At 49.0% G+C, this 26499-nt stretch overlaps 1 long non-coding RNA gene across 3 annotated transcripts; it reads left to right on the forward strand.

Annotated features, from left to right (window-relative positions):
• On the forward strand, nucleotides 1–26261 carry LOC309448609. 3 transcript variants are annotated; one of them, XR_014185827.1, is made up of 7 exons: nucleotides 1–563; nucleotides 679–878; nucleotides 6893–7109; nucleotides 20983–21162; nucleotides 22735–22832; nucleotides 23029–23132; nucleotides 25727–26261. It is a non-coding gene; the product is annotated as an uncharacterized lncRNA (long non-coding RNA). The 3 variants fall into 3 exon arrangements; XR_014185828.1 differs by lacking the exon at nucleotides 1–563 and having other exon boundaries at nucleotides 600–878; nucleotides 20877–21162; XR_014185829.1 differs by lacking the exon at nucleotides 1–563 and having other exon boundaries at nucleotides 600–878.
• The last annotated feature ends 238 nt before the right edge of the window (nucleotides 26262–26499 follow it).

Genomic DNA, 26499 nt, shown 5'->3' on the forward strand with positions numbered 1-26499 from the left:
GTAAACTCTTTCGGGACAACTTATCTTGTTTTGGCATAGTTTTAAAGCAGCAGATGGCAGCTGATGGACCTCTGGGTGATTTGGTGAAACCTGTGTCCTTTGGTGTTCTTGCCCAGTTGCAAAGGGTAGGAAATCCAACCACCACCACCTCATGTCCTAGTGGGCCGCATAGGAAGCAATGTAATCCAGAGTGTACCAGTGGAATGACAGCAGATGAGGATAAGATTACTCAGATGTGCTATTTAAATCTTCTTTCCTTATAATGTGGTAAGCAAACTATGGGGGATTCAGGGTAGGTTGATTTCTCTGGGCTTCTGGGTTCCAGCACTAGCTGCGAGAGCTCCTACACCTGGAAACCTATCTACATCCTCACTCTTTTTCCCGTTTGTCAGGTGACGCCAGTTTCCAGAAACTCCCTTATCTGCTCTGGGGTGCATGGCAGAGAAAAGTGACGTTGGGCTGACATGAGCTGGCGCTTGCCTGCAGCAAGTGCCAAGGGTGACAAAGCAGTTGGGCAACAGCTGACTGTGCTGTTCCGCCGGAAGGATGGGAGTACCCAGGAGGTAGTTTCGTCCGGACCAGCTCCACTGTCCCTTCACCTCTTCTTGAGCCTCCTCGCCCTCTGCTGTAACTCTTTCATCCTTCTGGGAATATTAATGTTTCATTTCTTTCCATCAGAAGCAGGTTCATCCCAGGACTGCTCATCAACATGTAGGGCAGATGGCAAGAGGCGGCCATGCTTCCTGCTGGTGAATGGAAAGGAGCTGTTATGCCAGGAGAGATGCAAAGGTGGGAGCCCTGCCCGCAGGAGCAGGTGTGGGTCAGCATTGCGCCAGCACATGGGATTTCACAATCCACGCACACCTACGGAATGTCAGGTGAGTGTGTGTGCAGGCTGGCAGGGTCTCTGCTGGAGGTGGCATTTTTGCTGCTTAGCTTTGTCTCTGTGCATTTCTGCGATGCTCTTCTGGGCTACTGGAGCTCCCAGGCCCTTTTTAAACACCACCTTGGCCCTGTGTGCTCAGGTAGTGTCAGGGCTTGTTTCCCTGAGGGAAGGAGGAGGAGAGTGTCGGGGGAACACGAAGCCACATTCAAGACCAGGCTGGACAGGGCTCTGAGCAACCTGATTGAGTTGAAGATGTCCCTGGTTGGACTAGATGATGTTAGGGCAACAAAGGTGATTAAGGGAGTGGAGCACCTCCCTTATGAAGAAAGGCTGAGGGAGCTGGGTCTCTTTAGTTTGGAGAAGAGGAGACTGAGGGGTGACCTTATTAATGTTTATAAATATATAAATGGTGAGTGCCATGAGGATGGAGCCAGGCTCTTCTCAGTGGCAAACAATGATAGGACAAGGGGTAATGGGATCAAGCTGGAACACAAGAGGTTCCACTTAAATTTGAGAAGAAACTTCTTCTCAGTAAGGGTGACAGAGCACTGGAACAGGCTGCCCAGGGAGGTTGTGGAGTCTCCTTCTCTGGAGACATTCAAAACCCGCCTGGACACATTCCTGTGCGACCTCACCTAGGCGTTCCTGCTCCAGCAGGGGGATTGGACTAGATGATCTTTTGAGGTCCCTTCCAATCCCAAACATACTGTGATACTGTGACCTTTGAAGGTGCCTTCCAACCCAAACTATTCTGTGATTCTATGGCCCCAGCAGCTGAGGGCCACCTTGGTTCAGAGGGACTCTGACCTTTGCTCCCAGATGGTGAAATCCAGATTGTTTTATGTGCCTGGTTTGCTGTACTTTGCCACTTGCTTGGGCTGCTGTTTTGCTATCAGTTGGATAAGGATCTCTGCCTGTCTTCTGTGACCTCGCTGACTGCAGGTTTCTCAGCTGCCTTTTCTTAGGAAGCGAGCAGGGAGTCGCTTTGGAGGGTTTATCATAAGTCAAGGTCTTGGTTTGTCAGGCTTGTTTGCTTCTTCCTGCTTCCACCGTTTCACCTCAGGTTACCCATTCATTCTCAAATTTGCAGGGCCGGATACCTCCCTCTTCTGTCCCCAGTCTGTTTTCTTTGCTCTAGCTTTTGTGGTAGCTCGTCTCCAGGACTGGAACAGGAGCCAGTATTTTCTGGGCTAACAAAGTGAGCATTGTAATGCAGTTGCAGAGTGGGTGGATGTGATTGCCGACAGACGTATTCCTTCTGCTAGGGTGTGGATTAAAGCTCAAGGTGACTTTGTTCCTGCATAAATTCACTAACTTTCCCCAGGGAACTGAAAGGGCAGGGTTGGGAGGGGAGAAGTATGATAAATGAAAGTGTCGGAAGGAAACACACTTACATAGCACGTGCTACCAAAGCATAAATGTGAGCTCTGTGAGGAGCTTTCAACACAGCTTAAGGTAGCACTCCATGGATTAAAAAAACCCTTAGGATGATATCTAGCTGAGAAGTTGAGCGTGGCGCTCTGCAAGCTGCTATCCCAGTGTAATTGCCTGGGTAAGTGGATTAGCAAGCAGCAGCCTGGCTTGTTTGGGGTTAGCGAGGCTACAAGAGGAGCGAGGAGGGCAGTGTTCCTCACAAGAGGATGAGATGGAGACAGGCAGCCTTTGCTGCTCTCTGCCACTCAGACCTGTTCGGCACCGAAAGCTGTGGCAGACGGTTGGGTTGTCACCACGTGCGCTCGCCGGGAAGGGTCCCATGGAAACAGTTCCTTTCACAGCTATTGCTTGTCCTTATCTGCCACGAGGTGGGTATGGTGACAGCAAATCACATCTTGGGACACTTCTTCTCTGCCTTTGTTGCCATGGGAATCAGTGTCTTCTGCAGCTTTGTCTTCTCTGAAAAAAGAGGAGTATTGTTCCCTCCCCAGCTCACCCACCAAAATGTGCTGAGGATGGAGCGGGGTTGTGATCAGCCACATCACACCTCCAGCAAAATGGGGATGGAGCTGCGAGGTCAGTGGTCACTCATCTTAAAATCTCATCCGGCCATGTACATCCCTCTGCAGTAGTTACCACGTCTGTGTTATGGGGTGGGGATGCGGAGCGCTGAGCAGTGGGGCACGCTGGCCCAGGCAGCCCTGGGTGTCAGACACAGAAATATCTGATCTTGCTGGAGTAACAGGGCTGGGACCTGCTCTTGCACCCGCTTCACAGAGAGGCAGAAGAATCTGGGTCATGCAAATGTCTGACATGGCAAAACATGATGTCGTTTCATAAGTCTGGCATGGCCCAGGGGTTTGAATGCCCATCCAGTGGGGACTCAGGTGGGGTGCCCTGCCTTTGGGGGCACTGCAGAGGTGCACCAGACCCGTGGGGGAGATGCCGTGTCTCATGTCCCTCCCCCTGTGAGGGAACAGCCCGTCCCTCATAACCAGGAGGCAAAGGCACCATGGAGCCTCCAAAGGGACCCAAGGAGTTCCCAGGGAGCGGGAGCCCTGTCAGGATCATGAACTGGGATCTGTACCTCTCCTGTGCCTCTCAGCTCATGCCAAGCCTTGTCGAGTGTGGCAGGGAAACTGCACTGACAAAGCGAGCCTCAGCTGTTAGGGGGAAACTGTCTGGTCCATGGAATTTTCCACGTTGTACGGGGAGCCAAGGCTCTTGCTCCGAAGGTATCCTGAGGTGATAGGAGAAACCAGCCCAGTTTGGAGAGCTCCCCATGTTGGTACCGTACGTCTTGTTCCTTCCTCCCACCCCTCGTTTGTGTCATTTCTTCAGATCGTAACTGATCTCTATTTCAGTTATGCTTCTCGAGTGGATTCCGATAGTGAGCTAAAAGATATTTATCTGCCCAAAACTCCTACGAAACAAAGAAGTGGTGTTATTTCCACGGCATGAATGAGGAACTGAGTCAGCGGGAAGCTAAATGACACATCTGAGGTTACCCAAGAGGGCTGAGCGCTGCTGGGAACCGAATCTGGCAGTTCCTCTCCCAGCTGCCGCAGCCCGAGCGCTCTGTGGTGCTGGACCTGGGGCATCGCCCCACTCTACCCCCCACCTTTCATCTCAGCCTGGGCCCTTGGACTCTGAAACAAGCCATAAATGCAAGCAGCCTCTTTCAAAGGGAAAAGAGCAATTTATCTCAGCCCCTAAACTTTTGGCACTGGAATTAACAGTAGAATTTGACTTGGTCTGTGTAAATAACCCCACAATCACAATCCAGTGCTTTTGCTTAGACTCCAGTGTTTGTGGTGCCACTTTCTCCTGAGGAAGTGGCTGTGATGCCTCCATTTGACAAAAAGTTCATATTTGTGCTGATGCTGACCTAAGTTTCGTAGCTAAAAATACAACATGCTTTCAAACTGTGCTGCTTCACGCTATGCAAAGGCTCTTCTTGATGTTCAGCCATTCAAACTAGAAGTGGTTAAATGCAGAAACAGAGGTGAGAAACATGGAACTCTGGAGCAGCAGGAAAAAAATACCATAGCAGTTTAACCTGAGATGGAAATAACCCATACAATTCTCTGTCAAAATGTGTGCAAGAGCTGTATTTTTAAATATAAAAAAAAACTATGTAATAAACTGTTTTAAAGGAGTCATTCAAAAACGCAGGAAGTTTCACTTTCTTATTTAATAGATGCATGATTCTATGTTTAGTCTTTTGCATATGTATGATCATATCCACATGCATAAATACATGAAATGCTCATACTATTGTAGCTGAGACAGTTTTTCCACATTTCTGCCTCTTCAAGTGGTGTTGTTTACTCTTCAAGGATATATTCATCACAAACTCCACTTTAACTCATACACTGCAAATTTAACAGAAAGTTGCTTCAGTTACAGCTTGAAGCTGTTTTTGTTGCCCTTGACCTCTGTCTACAAAAGGGCCTTCTTGGAAGTTGTCAAGAATACTGAAATAAAATGACGGGATAAAACCAATGAGTAATAGAGGGTGGGCAGCTAATGAGTCACCACGAAATACCGTCAATGGAATATGCTGAGCTCCAACTCGGCATCACTGCTGAGTTCTTCGAAATGTGCCACTACAGGCGGCTGATGCAGTCAGCTAACCACAGGGAAATGGTGCAACTTCAAAGCTCTGGGAATCACAGAAGTCACGTCTGCCACTGTCTGCTTACTCACCCTTGAAACAAGCCGGTATGAAAGCAGCGGAGAGCGATCTGGGCTCACAAACAAAGTGACTCGTAGGCAGGGAGGTGTTTGAAATTAGTCATGTTTCGGTCTGTGCTTCTGATTTTGCTCAGCAGATGTCTGCGGTGCCTCGGCCACTGCCTGCCGTCCTGGAAGTTGGGCAAGATGGGAGAAGCAAGGAAAGGAAAAACTGAGCCCTCCGAGCCATCCTGTGGCACCCGGGGAGCGATGGTCCAGTTGGTGCTGGTGTGGCTGTGCCCTTGTCTCTCATCAGGGTTTGCGGGGTGACCTGCTGCCGAGGGCTGAAATTTGCCAGCACTGCCAGCAGGCAGGAGCGAGGAAGGTTGGGAAGTGCCATCCGACAGGGTGTTGGAAGGCACAAAGGGATGCTTTATTGGCCCAGGGCTTCTCGTTCAGCAGTTTCCCTGGCGTGGACACCTCTGCATGGACACACTTCACCATAAGAAGGGAAAGATCACCCTGTTGTTCTTGGGCTTCAAAAAATGCTTCCCCTCCTTGAAACTGTGGGGCTAGTGGGGGACTGATTTGGTGGTAGTTTGCTTTCATAGGTCTAGGGCTGGGTTGGCCTGATCTTCAAACACCTTCCTTCAGCCTTTCCTTTGTTGTACAGCCATAGACTTCTGCTGACAGGCCGTAAACCAGCAGTTAAAACCAAATCCCTTTCTGGCTGGCTCTGTGAGCCCCCCATTCCCCTTCTCACTGCTGGGGGGCTCAGCCTTGATGTGCTGCTTTTGATGACAGGCATACAGAGGTGCATTCACCACAGCCACGGTGTTCGCTGGAGGTGGGAGCTCAGTGCCTGCAGCTTGCTTACCCCAGCAAGCCACAGACACCATGGTCCAAAGCCAGGCCCCTTCCTCTGCTTGTTCTGTCCTGGGAGCCCACAAGGGTCTGCTCTGGCAAGAAGCCCCCCTGGAATCCTGTGTCCAGCTCTGGAGCCCTCAGCACAGGAAAGACATGGACCTGTTGGAGAGGGGCCAGAGGAGCCACAGAAATGATCAGAGGGCTGGAACAGCTCTGCTGTGAGGACAGGCTGGGAGAGTTGGGGTTGTTCAGCCTGGAGAAGAGAAGGCTCTGGGGAGACCTTATTGAGGCCTTTCAGTACTGAAAAGGGGCCTATGAGAAAGATGGGGACAAATTTTTTAGCAGAGCCTGTTGTGATAGGACAAGGGGTAATGGTTTTAAATTAAAAGAGAGGAGATTCAGGCTAGACACGAGGAAGAAATGCTTTACAATGAGAGTGGTGAAACACTGGCACAGGTTGCCCAAAGAGGTGGTAGATGACCCATCCCTTGAGACATTCCAGGCTGGGCTGGACAGGGCTCTGAGCAACCTGATCTAGTTGAAGATGTCCCTGCTCATGGCAGGGGGTTGGACTAGATGACCTGTGATGGTCCCTTCCAACCCAAACTATTCTATTATTCTATTATAAGAGCTGCTGGCATTTCCACGTGCTGTTCATGAGAGTGGAGCCGCCATGAATGGAAGTGTGGGCACCTCTCACATGTGGGAGACCAGTGTTGGGGTGAGCTGTGGTGGGAAACAGCTGAGATGAATGAGCCTGGGGGTGCAACACTACACAGAGGTGGCACCTTGCTGTCCTTGCCCTCCAAAAAAAGATGCCCAGCATGTGGGGAGGGAACAAGGACACTGTGCTGGTGCCACGCTAGGAATACAGAGGGCCTGAGCAGAGGGTGCATTGGTTTGTGAGATGTGCAGCAATGATATATTTTCTCTAGTGGTGTGGGTGTCCTGGGTTGTAAAGCACGCTGAGACTCCTGCGTGCTCAGCCAGAGCCCAGTTCTCATCTATTTACCTTTTCTTTCTGCCCAGTACCTGGTTGTAGGCGACATGACCTGAGCACAGGGGATGCCCACCCACCTGACACATCCCCTCCGCACATCTGCCAACAGACGCGGCGCTGCACAGATCCCACCTAAAGCCGACAGCTGAACACTTGCATCGGCTCCCATCTTCAAATAAGAGCTGATAAATCTGAACGGAAGGTGGTGCAACAGCTGCTTTTCATCCATGAGAGGACATCTCACAGGTGAGGCCAGCTCTCTGCTGTGGGGGCCTGCAACCCAACCCCATGTTGGGTTTGGGCTGCTGTAATGTTTAACAGGTGCAGGTTCACCTCCACAGCACAGGCTGGGAAGGAGGCAGAAGAGGTTTTACAGCACGTGCTGCAGGTATTTTTGAAATGTTAATATCACACATCATCTTGCTTCTATTTTTCTGAAGCAGTAAAGCCCAGCTTGAGCAAAAAGTCTTCTGTTGGGTCTAATGAAAGTTGTGCATATCAGTCTTTTCAGCAGCTAGGAATTAATGCAGGATATTTTCTCCTTTAAAATGCTGGGCAAACATTAACTAATCCTCTCAACACTCTTCTGGGGTAGGTAAATATTACTCTCCCAGGTGCAGAAACTAAAGAGGAAAAGTTATGTGATTTGCTTAAAGCCACAAAGGGAATCAAGTGGGGGTGGAGGTGGGGAAAGGAGGTTTTTTTATAGCTTATGCCTCTACTTGGGCTCATTGCAGGTGCTGCCTCTCAGCTGTCATTGTTTTATAAAGTCATTGTGGCGGTGGGGAAACGTGCTGGTGCCTCCTTAGAGCTGCAAGGAGCAGAGCAGCCGGTGCACGAGCATGCCTGCTGCTGTGCAAACCAGCAATGGTCTGGGGTCTGCTCAGACCACGAACAAAAGGAAGGGCTTTTGGGGACAGAGTTTTCAGGGGCTGCATGACTCTACAAAAACTCTCTCGCTTTGAAGTCAGCAAAGTTCTGGCCAGCCGGCTTCAAGTCAGGACTCAGAGCTGTGAAAAACTTGTCGCTTCCAGGCTGAGCTTGCCATGGGGGGTGCTTTTCAGGGGGCTTAGCCCCAAGCAGACCGTCTTTAAAGTGGGTGATAAATGTTGTCTGCAGAGCTGGGCTTGTTTATCTTTGGGATTTACAGCACAGATACAGTGGCGGGACAGCCCTGTGTTTGCAGATCTGGAGGGAATGCTGAGTGCCTGCTCCTGCTGGCCTGACCTGAGAAGTGGGCTGCTGCTGTGGGTTTTGGGGTGCTGCTGCTGCCCTCAGGTCAGGACTAGGGTGGCTCTTGGGAAGCCAGCACCCAGTGCTCCTTGGGGCGCTTGCCTCCTCTTCTTTGCAGCTGGGATTTTAAACGTCCTTGAAGTGAGCCGTTTCTCATGTTGTGCTTAATTGCACCATGCTCACGCCTCCCTGCTCCCATTCCCATGGTGTGTTGGCTTGTCTCCTTCCTTGTTTTCCCATCTCTGACCTGGCCAGGGCTTCAGTTCACAGGAGATCAGATAAAATTCAATGGAAACATTTGTGTGCAAAGCTGCTCTGGGGCCCTGGCCTGCAAAGATAAAGGTCACCTGTGTGCCTCTGAGGTAGCACTGGGGTTTATCGTGTGTTTAACCAGTGTGCTGAGACCACGGTTACCTCAGGGCCATCGACATCTGTTGGAAAGCCCTCATTTCTTGTTCCCAATCCCATTTCATATCAGGTCCAAGGCAAGGCTACAAAATTGGGGTCTGTTCCCCTGTGATGGGCTGCCAGGGCAGGCTTCTGTCTCTGCTGTGTAGTGCCTGGGTTCTTTTAATTAGAACAACGTGGTTTATTATTTAAAAGAATATGCTTTCCTGATCATTTGTTAGGATCTTGTATCTGAGAGTGCTGCAGCTTGTGAGCCTTAAATTAAGCCATAGGAAGGACATTGAGCACCTCGGGAAGATGCAGAACCGGTGCCTATTGTTCTCGCCTTGAATTGCGGGGAAGCCCTTTCCCCGCAGTGGCTCTTTTACTTGGTAGCCAACTAATACACACGGTGGTTTGTTTCTGTCTCCATCTGTTCCAACTTCAGTTTATTCACAGCTCTGTAGGTATTGTACACTCTGCGGCTTTTTTTTTTGCTCCTTTTTTTTTTTCCTGGGTGGGAGAGCCTTCCCTTTTCATGGTTCACTTATTCATTTTGTAGGTCTCTGGCTTCCTTGTCAAGTTTCCTCTTTTGTCGTATTAATTGGTCTTAAATCTATGGTCAGGTGCTGCACGTGTGCTTCCCGTGTACACCTTAGCCATCTGCTGCGTTTCATCTCCATGGCACCCAGGCCAAATTCCAGCTCTGGTAATGACATCCTGCCTCCCTGCATTTTCCCTAAGCTTTATTTCACCTTTTTTTTTGTCTTTTTGTCTTAATGTGCCCCTCTGCTGGGTGGCGGGGAGAGGTGGACATGGTTGTTTAAAGGGGCTACTGGCACCCACCTGGGGACAAGCCGTGGGGCAACTTGCTGTCTGGAGGGAAAAACGAGCAAAGCGTGAGACTGGAAACAAGACACACGTTGTCAGCACTGAAAGCAGTCGTGTGATTTTTTCGGAGGCATGTAGTGGATTTTGCATTTCCCTGGAGTCTTTTGTAGGAGAGCAGGTGGCTTTCTGAAGCGGGTGCTGTTGCCTCCTGCCTGTCCTGCTGTCCAAACAAACCGGCTGTAGTTCCTGGAGGAGGGCAGAGCAACTCCTGATGATGTTTACCTCTGACCTTAGCACTCCCAGATCTTGATAACTCCAGACTAAAACCCAATGTGTCCAAGTGATCCCAGGGCGTATTGAAGCTCAAGGAGTCTCGCTGGCGCTTACGCCTGGTTTATCTGACACTTTAACAGTGCAACAGTTGTTAGCTTTACAGCCGTGTTTCAGGAAGATGAGGCTGGTGTCTGTATTTGGGAATTGCTCTGTATTGTGCACATTTTCCTGGGGGAGAGGGCAGGTTCTTGCTACCCTTTTTTTTCTGTCTTTTGTTTTTTTTTTAATTTATATTTTTAAATACTAGATTCTCATTATTGTTGAAGAGATTCTTTAATGCTCAAAACTTGCTAAAAGCACGGCCTGAATGTCTGATGTGCTTTGTCTTTTCCTTGCCAACCTGGAAGCTTTCTCTTCTCTTTGCTAATCCCATTACTTTCAGTGACAGCCCCAGCTGTGGGGCTGAGCCTCTTGCCAGGGCTCTGCCTCACCTGTGCTCCCCCACTGAGAGTCCTTAGTGCTACAGAACAGCTCCAGTTGTCATGCTGAGTCCTGTACTGATGACTGCGAGCACCCAGACGGATGGATGAATGTCCTCCTGCTCTTACTGCTTGCTGCTTATCATCTAATCTCAGTTTTATTGGAATGACTTGTGCGGTTTGATGTCAATGGTCAGATCTCTGTTACCTTGGTGTGGCCAGCTGCCTGTTTGTATTGTTTTACGTGGGGCAGCTTGTCAGGGGGTTTCTCCCTGGCTGTCACCTTGGTGGGGGGTTCAAGGCAGGCACTGATTCCTGCATCCTTCTTGGCACCGTCCTGGGAGCCCCACTGCTGCCCACAGAGGGGAACTCTGCACTGGGATTCTCATGGATACCTGCATGTCCTTCTTTCAAGCATTGCCAAACAGGAGAAACAGTGACCATGTCCTTCATGAGGGCACTGGCCAAGAGCCCCAGGAAGGGGTCGTGCTATTTGGGATCCCTCCAAGCCTGCCTCCCTTCCTTCCTTTTGTAGATTGCACTGTAAACTCTTGGAAGGGACCAAAATCACCATTGTTCCCATTGTCCCCAAATCCAGCCTGCTCTTCACATGAATTAGAGGTTCCCAAGCACTTTCTGAGGCCATGCACAAGGGCTGCGCTTTGGACCACGTGCTCCTCTTTTTCCTCAGCGTTGGGTGGCAATTAGACTGTTTCCCCCATCGCAGAGCGGCTTGCAGGGGCAAATGGTCCCAGTAGGCAAGGGGCTAAACCAGATGGCAGGGCCAGGTGCCCAACGAGGGGCTGGGCCTGAGGCATGTGCCACAGTGGTCAGGGCCACCAGCAGACTCTCACCAGCTCTGCCTCTGTTATTAGGTGGATTGATCCATGCTCAATTAACTTCCTCCCTTTACCTTTCTCACAAACTTGTGTGCAGGTTACGGCATGGGTTGAGACTCTCATGTGCTTTTAGATGCTAGTAAAAGATATGTAAAATGAAATGCCTCCACGCCTTTGTCCTTGTGGCACTCAGCTACCCAGTCAGTAGCGCTCTTGCAGCTTTTGCAACAGTCTGGGTGCACAGCCCAGAGCTGCTGGTGCCCACCAAGAAGGTGGGTGCCTGCTGAGAATGGCAGCAACACCTGCCTCTTATACAGTCTTTTGTAGCAGCTAAATTCTTCCTCACTGAGTGGAGGACCAGTGGGGGATGCTGGGCTGCAGGCAGCCTCTCAAAAGCAAGGCAACGATTGGCATCACCTTTTGCCTCGGTATGCAAAATGTCTGCGGGACTTCAAATGCCTGGTGGTGGTTTCCTCTGCTTTGGAAATGCCAAAGGAAGGATTGGGAATATGGGAGTGTTCAAGGGAAGGTTGCTGCACGAAGTTATGTCACCTCTTGGGTTTCTGTGAACCAGAGGCAGGAAAGTCAAGGCTTGTCCTTGCAGAAGTCCTCTTACCCTGTTCTGCACAGTCTTTCCCTTGAAACAGCAGCAAGCTGCCTGCACTCCTGTCCTTCTAGCCATGGAAGATGAAGTACTTGTACCGATGTCTCCCCAAGCAAACCAGCATTGAACGTTTAGGGAGAAAGACCAGTTCTTATCAATGAACAAAGCAGTACAGCTAGCAATGAAACCACCATCAGCAAATAACTCTGCAAACCCAATTCCAAGTCCTTGGAATATTATATGTTATTTGTCTTTTGACACTTAAGGTGTTTGTGAAGATGGTGGCCCGCTTGGCAAGGTGTTAAACATGTGCACGTCGGAAAGTGATTGGCCTGAAATATTTAGACTCCAAGTGCACAAGATGGATGGCAAGGGGCAGGGGAAAGGAAAGGCTATGGGTCCTGTTTCCCTGTCATGGAGTAGACTCGTTACAGGACAGACTTTTTTAGTAGTACTAGGAAGCATGGAGATGTAGGGATGAGGTTTCCCTGATGAGTCGCCTGCTGGGATGCTTCATAGCACAGCCTTCAGTGCATCTCCACATGATTAAATGTCCTTGAAAATTTAGTCTTTGACTTGCAAGACTTGGGAGCTCAGCACAAAAACAGACTCTGAAGTAGTCTTATAGCCATGGCAGCACCCTCCTTTTGCTACAGGATAAGACTTCTAGATCAGCGATATGTTGGGTCAGATTTGATTTTTTTCAAATGCATGGGCTGGTTTGCCAGTGCAGCAGGTTAGTGCTTTGCTTGTGTCCGTTCCCCCTACAGCTCTGATTTCTGTACCAATTGAATGTTTTGTGAATGTTAATGGATTTATTACTGCTCTCACTCCAGTGAGAAAGAGAAGCCGTTCTCATGTTCTACAAGTAGATGGTGTGGCATAATAGAAATAAGGTTTTTTTTCCTCAGTGTCGGAGAAGAAAGCCTTGGCTTGGTGTTAGCATCGCCTCAGGTGGGCAGCATCCTGCCTCCCCCAAGGGGATGCTCACAGGAGGGAGCAGAGGTCCCCTGGTTAAGGACTCAGCCTGTGCTCCGTTCTCCTGCTCCTCTCCTCCTTCTTGCAGACTGGATCAGCCCTCTGTGCCACAGCCTGTCACCTGATTTATGGGAGCCATAAACTGCAAAGCAGAAAGAAATAAAAAATACTAAACACTTAGATTTTTTTAAAAGGCCAACAGCGCATTGAAGTCTTGGTGATAATTTGCTCATAAAGAAATATTATGCTTCAGATCATAATCCCGGGCTGTAGATGGAGGCTGAGATCTGGCCTGAGTCTCTCCCACTTAGGCTATAAAAGGAAGGGAATGGGGTGAAAAAAAGACCACATAGCATGTGGGGATTATGGTTGGCTATCTTGCTGTCTATCACCACCAGTGTCTGGGAGGTCGTGTGGAGAAGTGCTGATCTTCTCCAGAAAAAAATAAAAACACCACCTCATCCTTTGCTGGAGGGACAGCGGGCTCATGGAGGGCTGGGAGGCGAGAAGAGAGGGGAGGACAAAAATCCATGAGCAGCAGTCAGACAAATGAGATGTATAGGCTGTGTGGAAGTGCCCAAATTGCTGAGCTGAGGGCTGTTTCCCCAGGACTAAGTTGCCTTTCCCCAGGGTCCCGCCTGCCTTAACTGTGATATTGTCAGCCTGGCCAGGCCAAACACTTGTTGGTGCTGCTTGGGCAGCAGTTGCCTTTAATAATTGTTGCTGAACCCTGATTTTTGGTCAGTACAGATGGGTCTCCTTGTTTCCAGCAGAGAAAACCAGCCCTCAGCCAGCACAGCACCTGTAAGAGGAGAGAAGCAGCAGGTCCATTAGCAGATCATTAGCCTCAAGAGGTGTCTGTGTTTCACTGCTAGAGAGGTCTCTGGGCTGTCCTGGGCAGGAGCCTGCTCTGGGCAGATAAAATTCCCTTCTGGTTAAGCTTCCTACTGCAAACACTGCCTGTGCCTATTTACCTACTGGGCTTGCACCAGTGCTTGGCACCTGGCAGCTAAAAGCAATGCGTTTCTCCAGAGATGAAGGATTTCACAGCCAGTTCAGTGCAGCCATATTTCCTCCTATCTGATCTTCTCCACTTTACCCTGTCAAACCCACCTATTAGTCTACTGCCATCTCAAATTAATCTTGCAGTGACAATCTAGGGTTGCAGGAGGGCAGGAAGGCTGTCAGCAATTTGTTTTGGTTTGGTTTTTTTCCTTCTGTCCTTTCCTTACATCCCATGGGCAGGGAGGCTGCTGGTGTCCTGAACAGGACAGAGCTTGGTTCTCTTTTTTTCAAATCTTCTTCCTGCAAATAACTTGTTTTTAAAAGAGAACCTTACTTTCTCAGGTACACATTCTAAATGGGGTGATGCAAGGCCATTTATAGAGACATGGGACTGGGAGGAAATTATCACTTCTGGTTTTGGGTGGTGTTTTGTGTGTGTTTGTGTGTTGTTGTTTGGTTTGGCTGTTTTGTTGTTGTTTTGTTTGTTTGTTTTTCTTTCCTTTTTTTTTCCCCTCTCCCCCAAATAATCCAAATGAACAGATTTTCCAGGAAGCCCTAATTCTGCTCTGGGACTCCTAATATTCATGAAATTCACTATTCCTGTGCTGGTGCCTGGTGGTGTTCCTCCCCAGGACAAAGCTTTGCACTCCCCTTCCTGTGCTTCATGAGGATCCTGTTGGCCCAAAACTTTAATTTCTTGTGGTTGTTTTGGATCCTCAGCTTGCTGAGAGTATTATCTTTTTCCCATGCTACATTTAAAGGGTTTTTGTCACTCCTTGAGAGCTACTGAGTTCAGCCTGGCTGTGGCAATCTCAGCAGACGTGTTAACCATAACTAGAGGGGCAGGGTGCTACGTTTCAGCAAGGACTTTCTCAATTCAAATAAGAAGGCTTTAACAAAAACGGATCCAAAGCTTAAGCAGCCTGGTTCAAGAGGGAATCTGAAGTATTTAAATTCTCCCAATAAGACAACGCTTGGGCAATTCCCCAGTTGCCAGGGTGGTCCTGGGCTCAGCAGCGCCTGTACTCCTGGGGCAGGAGACGCTTCTGCCCTCCTTGTGCAAGCAGGAGAGTTTCAAACACTCTTTATGAACCCCAGAGAAACAAGGCCATGAGTCTAGTTTAACTCCCTGTAGGAAAGAAATCACTTTTACCTTGTAAATTAAGCCAGCCAAAAGTGTTCCCTCCTCTCCAGCCCTTTACAGTATTGAACATCATAGGAGAAACCTCTCCAGGAGAGAGGGATCGCAAGCTACTCCTCCTCTAGTTAGAATAGGCAGTTCATTATCTCAGAGAAATCAAAACTTTCAAAGCTTCTGGCTGCCCCCATCTTTCCCTTAGTGTTTCCTGAAATGTCGAACAGCATCCTCTTTTCCTGTTTCCCAGAGACTGGGTTCCTCTTTGGGGTCAAGGTTTCTCTTTCCCTCCTCCTCAAGCCACTGAGAAGCAAGGGGCTTGTTAGTACATCTTTGTAGGGAACACAAATGATCATGGTGGCCAAAACACAGAATATCTTCCGCTAAGTGGAACTTTGTTCCCTTCTCCAATTGTATTTGCTTCTGCAAACGTGAGGGAGAAGGCATGCTTTGTCCCATCAGACACAAAGTACACTTGGCAGCGTGGTGAATTTTTAGTGATGCCTTTTAATAACGCACTGAAAGAAATCAGCTCTGAACTTCACTCCCCTCAGACCCAGCCTTTGATTAAAAGGCTGTAGGTAACGTGTCCTTGCAGGTCTGGCAATAGGCACTGGTACCATCTGAATAGCAATAAACATCTTGCTTGTAAAGGGCTAAAATACTGTTCTTTGTGGGTCAGAGTAAGCAATACCTGCATGTTCATAACCGGTGCCAGAAGTGGTTGATAAATCACTGATCGCTCAAATAAAACACCCAAAAAGGAGGAACACTTCCAGTAACCTTACTTGGATGTTCCTAACTCTGACCTTCGGGGAGTGCAGATACTTACAAAGAATAATACACAGACATTGTTCATTATAATAAGCATGTAAATAAACCCACTTTAAACAACAGACTATATGCTCTCTGGACATCTGCACGTTTGGATAAGAAAGCAAGGACACTTGTGCTTTGTCCTTTAAGTCAGTGTAGGCTTGTCACTTGAGTATCAGGTCCAATGCTGTTACCTCTGCTGGTTTGGGCAGCAGCTGCAAAATGAATGAAACCCGTTCGGCTCTTTGGCTTGTGAGCCTGCAGGGAAGCTATGGGTAGCAGAGGATGTTTGGCTGCTCTGCTAGGGGTTGATAGTTATAATTGCAGTGTAACCCCTTCCTGCTGGGTAACTGGATCGCTGAAACAGGTGTAGTTGATACCTTTCAAAGACTACACTCACAGCTCCCTCCATTAGCGCTTTTCTCCCAGGTTTGTTCAGTGATGGGCTCTCATCTTCTTCTCTGCTTTGGTTTGTAAGAACCTCCTTTTCTTTGTGCCTTTCGTGCAGCTCCTCTGCGTGTACATCACTGCCTCCAGTGAGGTCGGCTTTCTGCACACTGGTGGGGTGACCACGTTCCATGTCTGCCAGGGCCACTCTCCCTTCCTCTGCCTCCAAAGGAACGGCGCCCTGAAAGCCATGGTCAGCACAGCAGGTGATGGATAAATCATCCTTGGGGTCTTGGCATTTCTTTTGGAGGTGACCTGGCTTGTGGGGGCTTAATGGCCTCACAGGACACTACCTGCGGGAACCACAGCAGTCCCTGTGGATGTGACTGTCCCCCACTCCCAGGAGAAAGTGATAGGTCAAGAGGAAATGGCCTCAAGTTGTGCCAGGGAAGATTCAGATTCGAAATTAGGAAAAACTTCTTCATGGAAAAGCTTGTGAAGCAGTGGAACAGACTGCCAAGGAGGTGGTTGGTTCACCATTCCTGAATGCGTTTAAAGATGCATAGATATGGTTCTTAGGGACATGGTTTAGTGCCAGAGTAGGTTAATGGTTGGACTTGATAATCTTCAGGGTCTCTTATAGCCTAAATGATTCTACGATTCTATGCTCTGATGCTGAGGTGCAATGTTGACTCTTACCCATCCCTGTTTATCCAGCGGCAAAGCAATTAATTTTGCAAGGGACATAGTCTATTGAACACTTCTTTAAATTAAGGGCACCAGAGGTGTAATTTAGATTAGGGTTAAGTTCCAGCTGTAGGGGAGTCACTCAAAAACATGCAGCGCGTGTGCTAACAAACCCACTTATCTCACCAGAAAGTGAGTAAATCTGCCTTATCAGTGGAGAATTTCCTCCTAAACCTGGGGACTGTTCCAGGCTTTGCTGGGGCACGCAGCTTTTCTGTTGTGAGAGGAGGAAGGAACCGTGGCCTGATGGCGATGGGCACAGTAGCTGAGGGGAGCTGATTCCTTGGGCATTGGGTAGTGAATGAAGAAGGTCTCACAACCCAAATACACAGGGGTGCAGTGGAGATCTCTGGGCAGACGGGGCAGGGGGCATTTTCTCTGGACATCCCTTTTATTCCCAGGAAACCTGCACTATGTGCTTTTCAAGTCCCAGTTCCAGAAGTACAACTAAACACGTGCTGAACTTTGGTCGTGTGAGTGTTGGCATTAATAAGTTACAAGCTGACCCGAGCGCTCTGCAGGAGCTGAAGGCAGCCTGGGGGAATTTCCCTGCTTCTCAGGAAGGGGCACCTCATTACACCCCATCCCATTCTCATCAGCTTCATTAACTCAGGCAGCCTCTCCAGCTTGGATGCCAAAACGCCTCTTGTAGTCACGTTAGTTCAGCAACCGGCCCTCCAGCTGCCGAAATGCCGCTGTGCGGGAACGCCAGCTTGGTGCAGGCACAGGGCCTGCGGGAGCAGAGCTGCTGTGTCCCCATTTTCCTGGGGAAGCAGGGAGGTGTCATGGGAGGGGCACGGAGAAGAGAGGTCAGTAACTTTGCCACCAACCCACCAAGAACTCTTTGCCCTTTTGCTACATTCTTTACAGTCCAAGATAAAGGCCTTTTGCTTTATCTGGTTTCTTGCTTTAACTACTGCCCCAAAGTCTCTTCTTAGTTGGTGGCTTTGGGTGCAACTGCTTTGTTTCAGCAACTTGGACGTTACTGGGAATCTTCTGTCCACTGAGCTCAGTGTGAGTCCTGCTTATAAAGCACAAGCATACTTTACCAGAGCTGCTGAAGCTTCACTGTGAGGTGCAAAACTCAAAGAAAGAAGTGATGCTGTTCAGATATCATGGTTTCTACTCCTTGTTTTTTGTGGGTGGTTTTTGTTTTGGTTTGTTTTGTTTTGTTTTGTTTTTTTTTAAAGTAGGAATTTTGCACTTTTCCTTAGCAAAAACTTATTTCTGAACAAAACTTATTTGGAGATGTGCTTCTTGATGGTGGGCTCTTTAGTTGTAAGCATACAGCTGCCTCCTTACCATCCCTGTCCCTTCTGGACACCCTTCAGCAGCCTCCTCACAGTACATCTCCTGGTGCTCATTCCCAGACCGTTGCTCTCTGGGCCAGTGCACCCAGCGCTGCCATCTCGGCAGTGGAGCACCTGTGTGCCAGGGCTCCTTCACAGACCCTGGCGCCATCTCGCAGGACTAATCTTTTCCCTCGGATTGGTGAGACCGCATCTGGAATATTGTGTCCAGTTCTGGGCCCCTCAGTTCAAGAAGGACAGGGAACTGCTGGAGAGAGTCCAGCGCAGGGCAACAAAGATGATTAAGGGAGTGGAGCATCTCCCTTATGAGGAAAGGCTGAGGGAGCTGGGGCTCTTTAGCTTGGAGGAGACTGAGGGGTGACCTCATTAATGTTTATAAATATGTGAAGGGTGAGTGTCATGAGGATGGAGCCAGGCTCTTCCCGGTGACAACCAATGATAGGACAAGAGGTAATGGGTTCAAACTCGAACACAGGAGGTTCCATTTAAATTTGAGAAGAAACTTCTTCTCAGTGGGGGTGACAGAGCACTGGAACAGGCTGCCCAGGGGGGTTGTGGAGTCTCTTTCTCTGGAGACATTCGAAACCCGCCCGGACACCTTCCTGTGAAACCTCATCTAGATGTTCCTGCTCTGGCAGGGGGATTAGACTAGATGATCTTTCAAGGTCCCTTCCAATCCCTCACATTGTGTGATTTCCATGATTTTTGTGACCTTACCTGTATTTCTTTGCTTTATGCTGTGTTGGCCACATTGTCTGAACAAGACCCACCTTGCGGCTGTTTCCATGTGTGGCCAGCAGTGCCGGTGGGGAGGTGCAAGGCAGCTGAGGGCAGGCAGGACAAGGACTGCACAAGCCAGTGTGCCATGTACAGGTGAGCGGTGCCTCTCTGTGGGTCGCTCACTGGAGCTGGCCCACGTGCGGTGGCCATCGTGGGGCTGGGCAGCACTGTGGTCCCTTGGGGCATCGTGGGGTCACCCTGCTCCCTGCACCAGAGGGACCTGGCTTCCCCCTTCTTTTCTCCATCCCGGTCCCTCCAATGCCAGTGTGGGGTAGTGGTGGCAGGAGAGCCGAGCAGTGCGCTGCAGCTGGGGACTGACCCCTTGGGAGGGCTTGGCAATTATGGCTCTGTCAGAAAACAGGGAAAAAAAACCTGGGACCGCCACCAGCCCTGCAGGACTTGAGGGGTGTAATGCTGCAGATGTGACTCACACAAGGGAGGCCACAGCCACAGCTTGACAAAGCAGCAGAGGTTTGGCAAAGGCATCTGTGCCGTTTCTGAGGTGGGGAGGGATGCGGGGGGTGCTCAGGACATGCCAAGTCCGTGCTGCCAGATCTGCTCCCCAGTGTAGCCTAGCAGGGCTTACTGGCCCTGTATCAGCAGTGTGGGGTGAGGGCAGCCCTCCCGCTCCCCTCTGCAGGACCAGGTGACCATTCCCCACCTCCCAAAACCATCGCAGGGTCAAATCTCTGGAGGGAGCAAGAGAAGGGCTGCCACTGCCCTGTGGGCACAGATAAACAAAACCCCTGGGTCTGTCTGTCTGTCCATGTTGCTCTGCAGCCCCCTGCTCCCTACCTGCCCTCTGGGGCAGAAGGAGTGCAGGCCCGTGTGCCAGACGGACACGTATGGCCAGGCGAGGGCAGGAGGCTTTTTGCACATGAGGGCTTCCTTCAACAAAGCCTCTTCTGTCCTGCTCCCAATATTTCTGCCTGTGCGGTTGGGGACCGAGGTGGGGGGGGTTGGTTGGAGGAGCACAAAGGACCCCAGACAATAGGGCGAGCAAGAGCATTCCTCACACCCATGGCGGCCAGCGAATGAGCTTTGTCTCCAGCCGCTGCCTCCCTGTGTTTCGTTTGGGGGGCAGTCGCTGCCGTCCCCCCCTGCTCCTTTGTTCCCTGCACTGCCTGCCAGGGGTGAGACAGGCAGGTGAGCGCGCGAGGCTGGGGGCTGCCGGCGTGCTGCAGTGGCGGGTGCATATTAATAGATTTCTTCAGCCTGTCGCTGGGTGTTTTGACTTGATTCATGAGGCTCCTCAGTCTTGGGGACTACGGATGCGGCCGGGAGGGAGAGAGCGGGGAGAGAGCTATTGTCTGCCAGGCCTGGGGCCCTGATGGTGCGGCTAAGGCGACTGCCACTCAGCCCCAAAAGCACTTTGCACCTTTGCCCCGACATCCTTCCTGCACGGGGTGTCTGTCTGTCCAGGGCGATGCGAGGGAGGACCAGCTGAGGCGTGAAGCCACACAGGGGGGAAAACAGGCAGGCAGGCAGCGTCCCAAACGTGCTGCCTCGAAGCGCAAAAGCAATCATGCTCCCGTCGTGATGGGCTGCGTCCAAGCAGCGCTGCTCGTGCAAGTGAAAACGCTTCCACCCGCTGCCTCAGTGGCATCAGAAATCAAACACGGAAAAGCCTTTTTTTTTATTTTTATTTTTTTTTTTTCTTAATGGCAGCTGTAGATTTTACATTAGATTTTATGAGTGGCTATAAATTTTGAACAAAATAAATAAGCAGCTGGTGGACAGATATTAGCCAGGCAGAAATCAGCCTCTGTCTTGAAAAGGCTGATTCAGGTTCAGCATTTGATAATGCTCATATGGAAAGTGTGTGTATGGTACTAGGGAAAGAAAACAAACAGGACAGAGCATACTCCATCATGCTGACAAAGACCTGGATTGTACATGCTGGGGTGCACACAGGATTGTTTGCGTATTCACCCGACTCTGTCTTCCCTTTTCCCCATCTCCGGGCGTCAATGGTGCCTGAGCTCCTTGGGGAGCTGTTTGAGTCAGGGGGACAAATGTGCATGGGGGAGGAGGGTGAGGGAGCATGTGGAGGAGGGATGAGAGCAGAGAGGGTGCTGCTATTGGGGGCTACAATGGAAAGGGACTAGTTGGTGGGATAAAGCTCCAGGGGTAGGGTTTATCAGACTGAATGTAGGAAGCTCCAGCTGGGCTTGTCTGACAGCTTTTCTTTTATATCCCTACCATGCAGCTCATCCCGTCATGAGCTAGACGTTGAACAACACGTCTAAATCGTGCTCTGGAACAAAGTAAAGGTACAAGGTTTGATATTTTTTTTTTCCTTTTCTTTTTCTCAGCTTTCAAGGAATGAAGCTGAACTGAGGGGGAACAGAATATTTATCCCCAGTGGGTAAAGAGAGGAAGGCTGAAATGATGGATTTTCTCCAGCGATAGCACTCGCCAGGTGGCAAGCCCCACATCTGAGTTTCCAGTAAACCTACCAGGACTACAAAGCAAATAGATCAGGAAATGTCAAGGTATATTTACTCTACCGTTAACCTGCTGCCCTACTCCCCCTCTGGCTCACGCTGGCAGCACACAAGGGTGCACCCTGAAGCTGCTCCCAACTCCTGCTCTTCGGCCATCGCAGCATGGAAAGGGGGTACTAGAGGGGCGCCTGTTATCAGCCCTTCATGTTGTCTGCTCAGTGAGGCAGAAAACTGGTTGTAAAGGGGAACTCGCACAGACCTGTTTGCAGCTGAAGCTGGAGGAGCTTATGTTAGCGGTCACCCGGATTCAACTGTTGTCAAATATTGGCTGTGAGATGGGTTTCCTGAATGCCATGTTTTACTTGGTGACACATCCAGAACCTTTGGAAAGAGCTTTTTGAAATAAGCTTGTCCTCAAGCTTTTTGCAGGTTTCTTTTTTCACCGTTTTTTTTTTTTCTTTTCTTCTTCCTTCTTACAAAGGGAATTGTGCAATCCCAGCATTTTTTATGACATTGACTCTTAGCCTTTTGCTTCGTAGCACCTGGCCTTCCTGAAGGGTCAAGGAAATGCTGATAAATTGAGTGTAGGAAACTGGCCTGACTTTCCTTGCCCTGTCTAATGTTCCTCCCTGTGCTGCCCTTGGACTGTATCCTGCTCTGTTAACTTGTCTCTACTTACAACACTCTGTACTTAAAATACAACTGGGCGCTTTTTGCTTTGATTAAAATTACGCTGTGTAAAAGAAAATACAAATTAGCTCTGGCCTTTGGGCTCCTGACAAGTTTCCAGTGCCAGTTTCAGCACCACTGAGATTGTGTAACTCTGTGTCCCCCATGCCGTGACGTCTCCCCCTCCGTCATGAGCTGGGCTGGCTGCCCCACATCCGGCTTCAGCTGCTCATACTTCAAGCAGCTTTTAGCACCGAAGTAGGAAGAGAGAGATTGCCAGCAGCTGGGTGAAATGCAGGAACTTGCTTTTTCTTGCTAGGAGACAATGATGTGGGACAGGGTTAAAGGAGGAAGATTTCCTGGGTAGTTCCTCAAATTTCAATGTTTGTGCAAATACCTCCCAGTCTAATGTGTGCCAAGTGACTGGGGAGCCTAATACAGAGAGAGCTAACACTTCAGGACAGGATTCACCCTTCAGGGAAGAGCAAGGTAGCATCTTATAAAAAGTACAGCTTAAGTTTGCCAGATATTTTAGGCAATGAAGCACAGGACGCATTTCTGCCTCCTCCAGGGATTCATGCTGGGTACACTGTGTTACATCATTTCAGCATTCGTTAACAGAAGGGCTGAGGCTTCAGCTATCATGTCACGTTTTTGGCAGAAACCTCTAAGTCTCAGCGACTTCCTCCAAGGACGCTGAACCAAACGCCGTCCAGACTCGCGAGGGAACGAGCTGCAAATGACATCACTGGTTCGAAACAGCACATGGGCACAATGTGGGCGAATGTTCCCTGAGCTGGGTGTTTTCTAAAGGTCTCTGAAGCATGAGGCATGACTGAATGACTTGTATTTTCTTTAAATGACGAGTGGGTGAATCCTGAATTGTCGGGCTGCTTTTATTTTTGTTAGATGTGTGTGGGCTGACAACATGACTCAGTATTTTCTCCGCAGAAGCAAAGATCGTGTTGCCAATTCTGGGTATACTTCGGGCAGTTTCATGCTGGGAACTGGAACACTGTTTTAGTCCAGAGCTTTGCTTTTTGGCAGCCGTAAGTCTTTTGATGTGAAAATAAATAAATAATTTTTAAAATCAGTGCTTTTCCAAAATGTAGAAAAATACAATGAAGACGTGACTGAACATGCAGAAACTACCTCTAGCCCCATGTTTTCTCAACAGTTTATCTGATTATTTTCACGTTAGTCTGGAAATGTTCATTAATGTCCATTTTCTCTGATTTTCCCTAGTCTCCATTGCTCCTGGGCTGCCTCTTTGTCTGCTGAGTATCACCTCCAGTATTTGTTTAACCAGCCGTGTCCTGCTGGGTGAGAGCCACCATCCTCTGACTGATGTGAGTTCTCCCCCTACTCTTAAGACAAAATAGGCGTATTTGTGTGCACACGTATGTGATTCAGCCAGTACCCAGAAGTGACAAAAAGTCACAGAATATTTCTCTTTCTCCCTTCTGGCAAACCTCCCTGACCCGCTCCCCCTTCTTTATACTCCCTCTATGCATTTGACATAAGCTTTGGGAGATGCCTGAGGCCAGGCATGGGCTGTGGATGCTCTTATTGTGCGATGATAAGTGCTCTCTTCTCCCATCCCCTCTCCTCTGCTGCTGAACAGAGCACTGGTGTCCTTGATAAGAATAGCTTCCTTGCTAAGACCCTTACCTGTAATCATAGCCCAGCATCCTAGAACCACCTAGAAACCATTTTTCGCAACTGATACCAGACCTCAGCCCACCTCAGCTAGACAATAAAAGACTTGTGGGTGAAGGATGTTATGTGGCAAAGGTTGTCTTTCGAGACATCAGAAGATGATGTGCCTGTATGTGCATTCTGCAGAATGTGCAGGGTGAAATGAATTCCATAGATCCTGCTTTTTGACCCCAAACAGTAACTTTAACCACAGAAAAATCCCACACTCGACCCCTAGCAATGGCCTTGGCTAATGTAACCTATACTTAGCATCATGACCCAAACACCACTATATCCTGACTCTATACTGGCCTGTACAGCAGTGAGCCATATCTGACTGATAGCTAACTATAAGCTGCGCACAAGCATGTATTGTAGTGCTAGGGGACTCTCTCATCTTTCTATCATTCTAGTTCCTCAGTCTTCGGCTCTACCCCGTATCTCTGACATTTTCTTTAGAGGCTAGAGAACCCATGGCAATAATTCACCCTAAATTTAAGGTTTAGTGCATTTATCATCCCTCCAGACCTCATGGGAAGCCACTTGACTTGATTAGCTCAAGTGACTTTGCAGCCCTGTCCCAGCATGGCAGAAACTGGGTACCAGACCTTTATTCATATTTCTGCAGTCCTCACATTATTAAGGAATAATCCTAGACTTTCAGCTCTTTTTATTCCAAAGCCTGATTCCAGCCTTAATGATAAAGTCTCAAACAACGCTCCCCCAAACACAACCCGAAGGCTTCTGCCTCCCTGTGTACCAGCCCTCGGGCTTGCCCTGAGGAGCCCAGAAAGAGGAAGCACTCTTTCATCCTTGGCGTCCCGATCTATAACCCTGACTTTACCTTTTACAAACCTGATGCTCTTTACAGGCGGGTCCGTTCCTCAGAGTGCCAGGGCTGGTCACCCCTGCCTGCCCCAGCCCTTGTGACTGTGTTTCTAAGTATTTGGTGGAGTTCAGGCATGGGGCCAGGGGCAGCCAGTGGGGTTTGCTGGAAGTTGCGTTTGTCATGGGCTGTGCTTGATGGGGCAGAGCAGGTTTTGGTGGAGTTTAGGGTGGGAAGATTTTTCAGGGCCATGGCTTGAAGGGTCAGCTGGCTTGCTCCATCCAGCTACTGAGAGGGTAGTGGGCTGAGTGCAACCTCGAACACGGGGCAAGTGGGAATGTGACAACCTGTGTACATCGGTGAGAGAGCAGGGAGGCATGCTGCACAGAGAAGAAGCAGTGGGTCAGGAATGACTAGAAAAACCTGAGAATGGCTGATGTGTTTCAGTCACCCTGTTCCTTTCTTTAAACAAGTTGCATTGCTCCTGCCTGCGTACTTCTCACTGCACTTCCACTGGCTTGTCATCACCATCCCCACCCATTACCCTCTTGTCTCTGGATCTCTAGAGCTCCTTGCTGCTCTAGAGCTGGTTCTTCAGCCTGCCCCAGCCCTGTGGCACTGCTGCCTCGCCTGCTTTTGGCAGCCAGATCTCATCCAGTGGCCCAGCATATGACTCCTGTTGTTCTTTATTACAAGGCGCTCTGCACCCCACATTGCATGTGGACATGTCTTGCTGGTTGGGAGCAGAGGGCAGAGAGTGCTATGGGCCCTGGTCTCTTCAGGTGTCACTGTGTTGCTGTGGATGACAAATGTGCTTCTGAAGTTTTTTGGGGATTGCACTCTAAGCTGGCTTCGTTTAGTTGTTTACATTCAAGGTTGGCATTGCAATTTTTGTTTCTAAACTTCATGTAGTAAGACTGTCATATAAAGCTCTCTAAGTCTCTGGGAAGAATACTTATTGAAAGTGGTTTTGTAATTCTCTTACAGTGTGTGGTCTTTGGCTTTTCTGAACTTTCGTTGTGTTACATTCAAGTACAGTTTAGTGCAGTTGGAAAGAAAGCTTGGAAAGAGAAAAGCTGACAGCAGATCAGACTGAGATGGAGCTGGTTTATGCTTCTGATTTTTGCAACAGATGAATGGAGCAGGTATTGCCCACCTGCTTAAGGAGTGCCCACAACAGCCTGAATCACTAACGTACCTTCTTCTGAAATCAATCACAACAGCAAAAGGATGTTGTTTGTGGCAGTATAGAAAATGCTTGTTAAATGTCAAGCTTTGCTTTGCATGCTTAAGGTTGCAACTTCTTTATTTTCAAAAAAACCCCTAAGTTTGTTGCAGTAATCAAGGGTGATGAAGGGAAGGTCCCCAAGGAGGGCTGAGACCAACATGCTTCCTCATTCTTTGCACTCTCATTGTCAGGCAACTTTCTTCTATGTCAACTGAAAACTTCCTCATCCGTTCCAGTAACCCTGGTCTCGCCCTGAAGAGAACAAAGTCTCCTCTCCACAATAATGCACGTTAAGCGGCCTCACCTCCATCTCTTATGGGAATACCCAACCATGTGCTTTACCACAGCAATTCAGGGTTTTGCCATTTGCAGACACCTCCTTAAATACAACATGTGCGTATTTTTATGGCCACTTTGGATAAAGTTACCACTGCAGCTGGTAGCTGCAACTTCAAGATAAAGCTCGCCACGTGACAACCTGAGAAACAGCAAACTAAGGAGCAAGGAATTGTTAATTTTCAGACTCCAGCGTGGCTACATATACCAACGCTTCTTTACAATAAACAGAATAATGAATTTAACTCGAACAGTTGCCCCTTAGCAGTTGTTACATTACTTGTAATTGTTTGCACAAAAGCTTGCAGGCTTTACCATTAATATGCACCTTCCTGGGTGTGCTTTTGAATCAGATTAATAAAGGAAACCAATATTTTTCATGAGAAAGCCTCTTGGTATGTATTATTTCCAGAAACCCTGAAATCAGCATTTGTTACTTTACCGGTGTTTTTTATCTCTTTTAAGCTTAACATTAACTTTTTAGATGACTGACGTGTCTGTGGCCACATCCTGAGTTGCTGAAATACTGGGATGTATTGGAAAACAAGAAAGTGCTGAAACACTGGCTAACAGCATCCTGCAGACCAGAACTGCGTGCACTTTCTAAATAGGTCAGGGTTTGGCCTGA

The sequence above is a fragment of the Streptopelia decaocto genome (genome assembly GCF_964273445.1).
Source record: "Streptopelia decaocto genome assembly, chromosome: 1".
In the NCBI taxonomy this organism is placed as follows: domain Eukaryota; kingdom Metazoa; phylum Chordata; class Aves; order Columbiformes; family Columbidae; genus Streptopelia; species Streptopelia decaocto.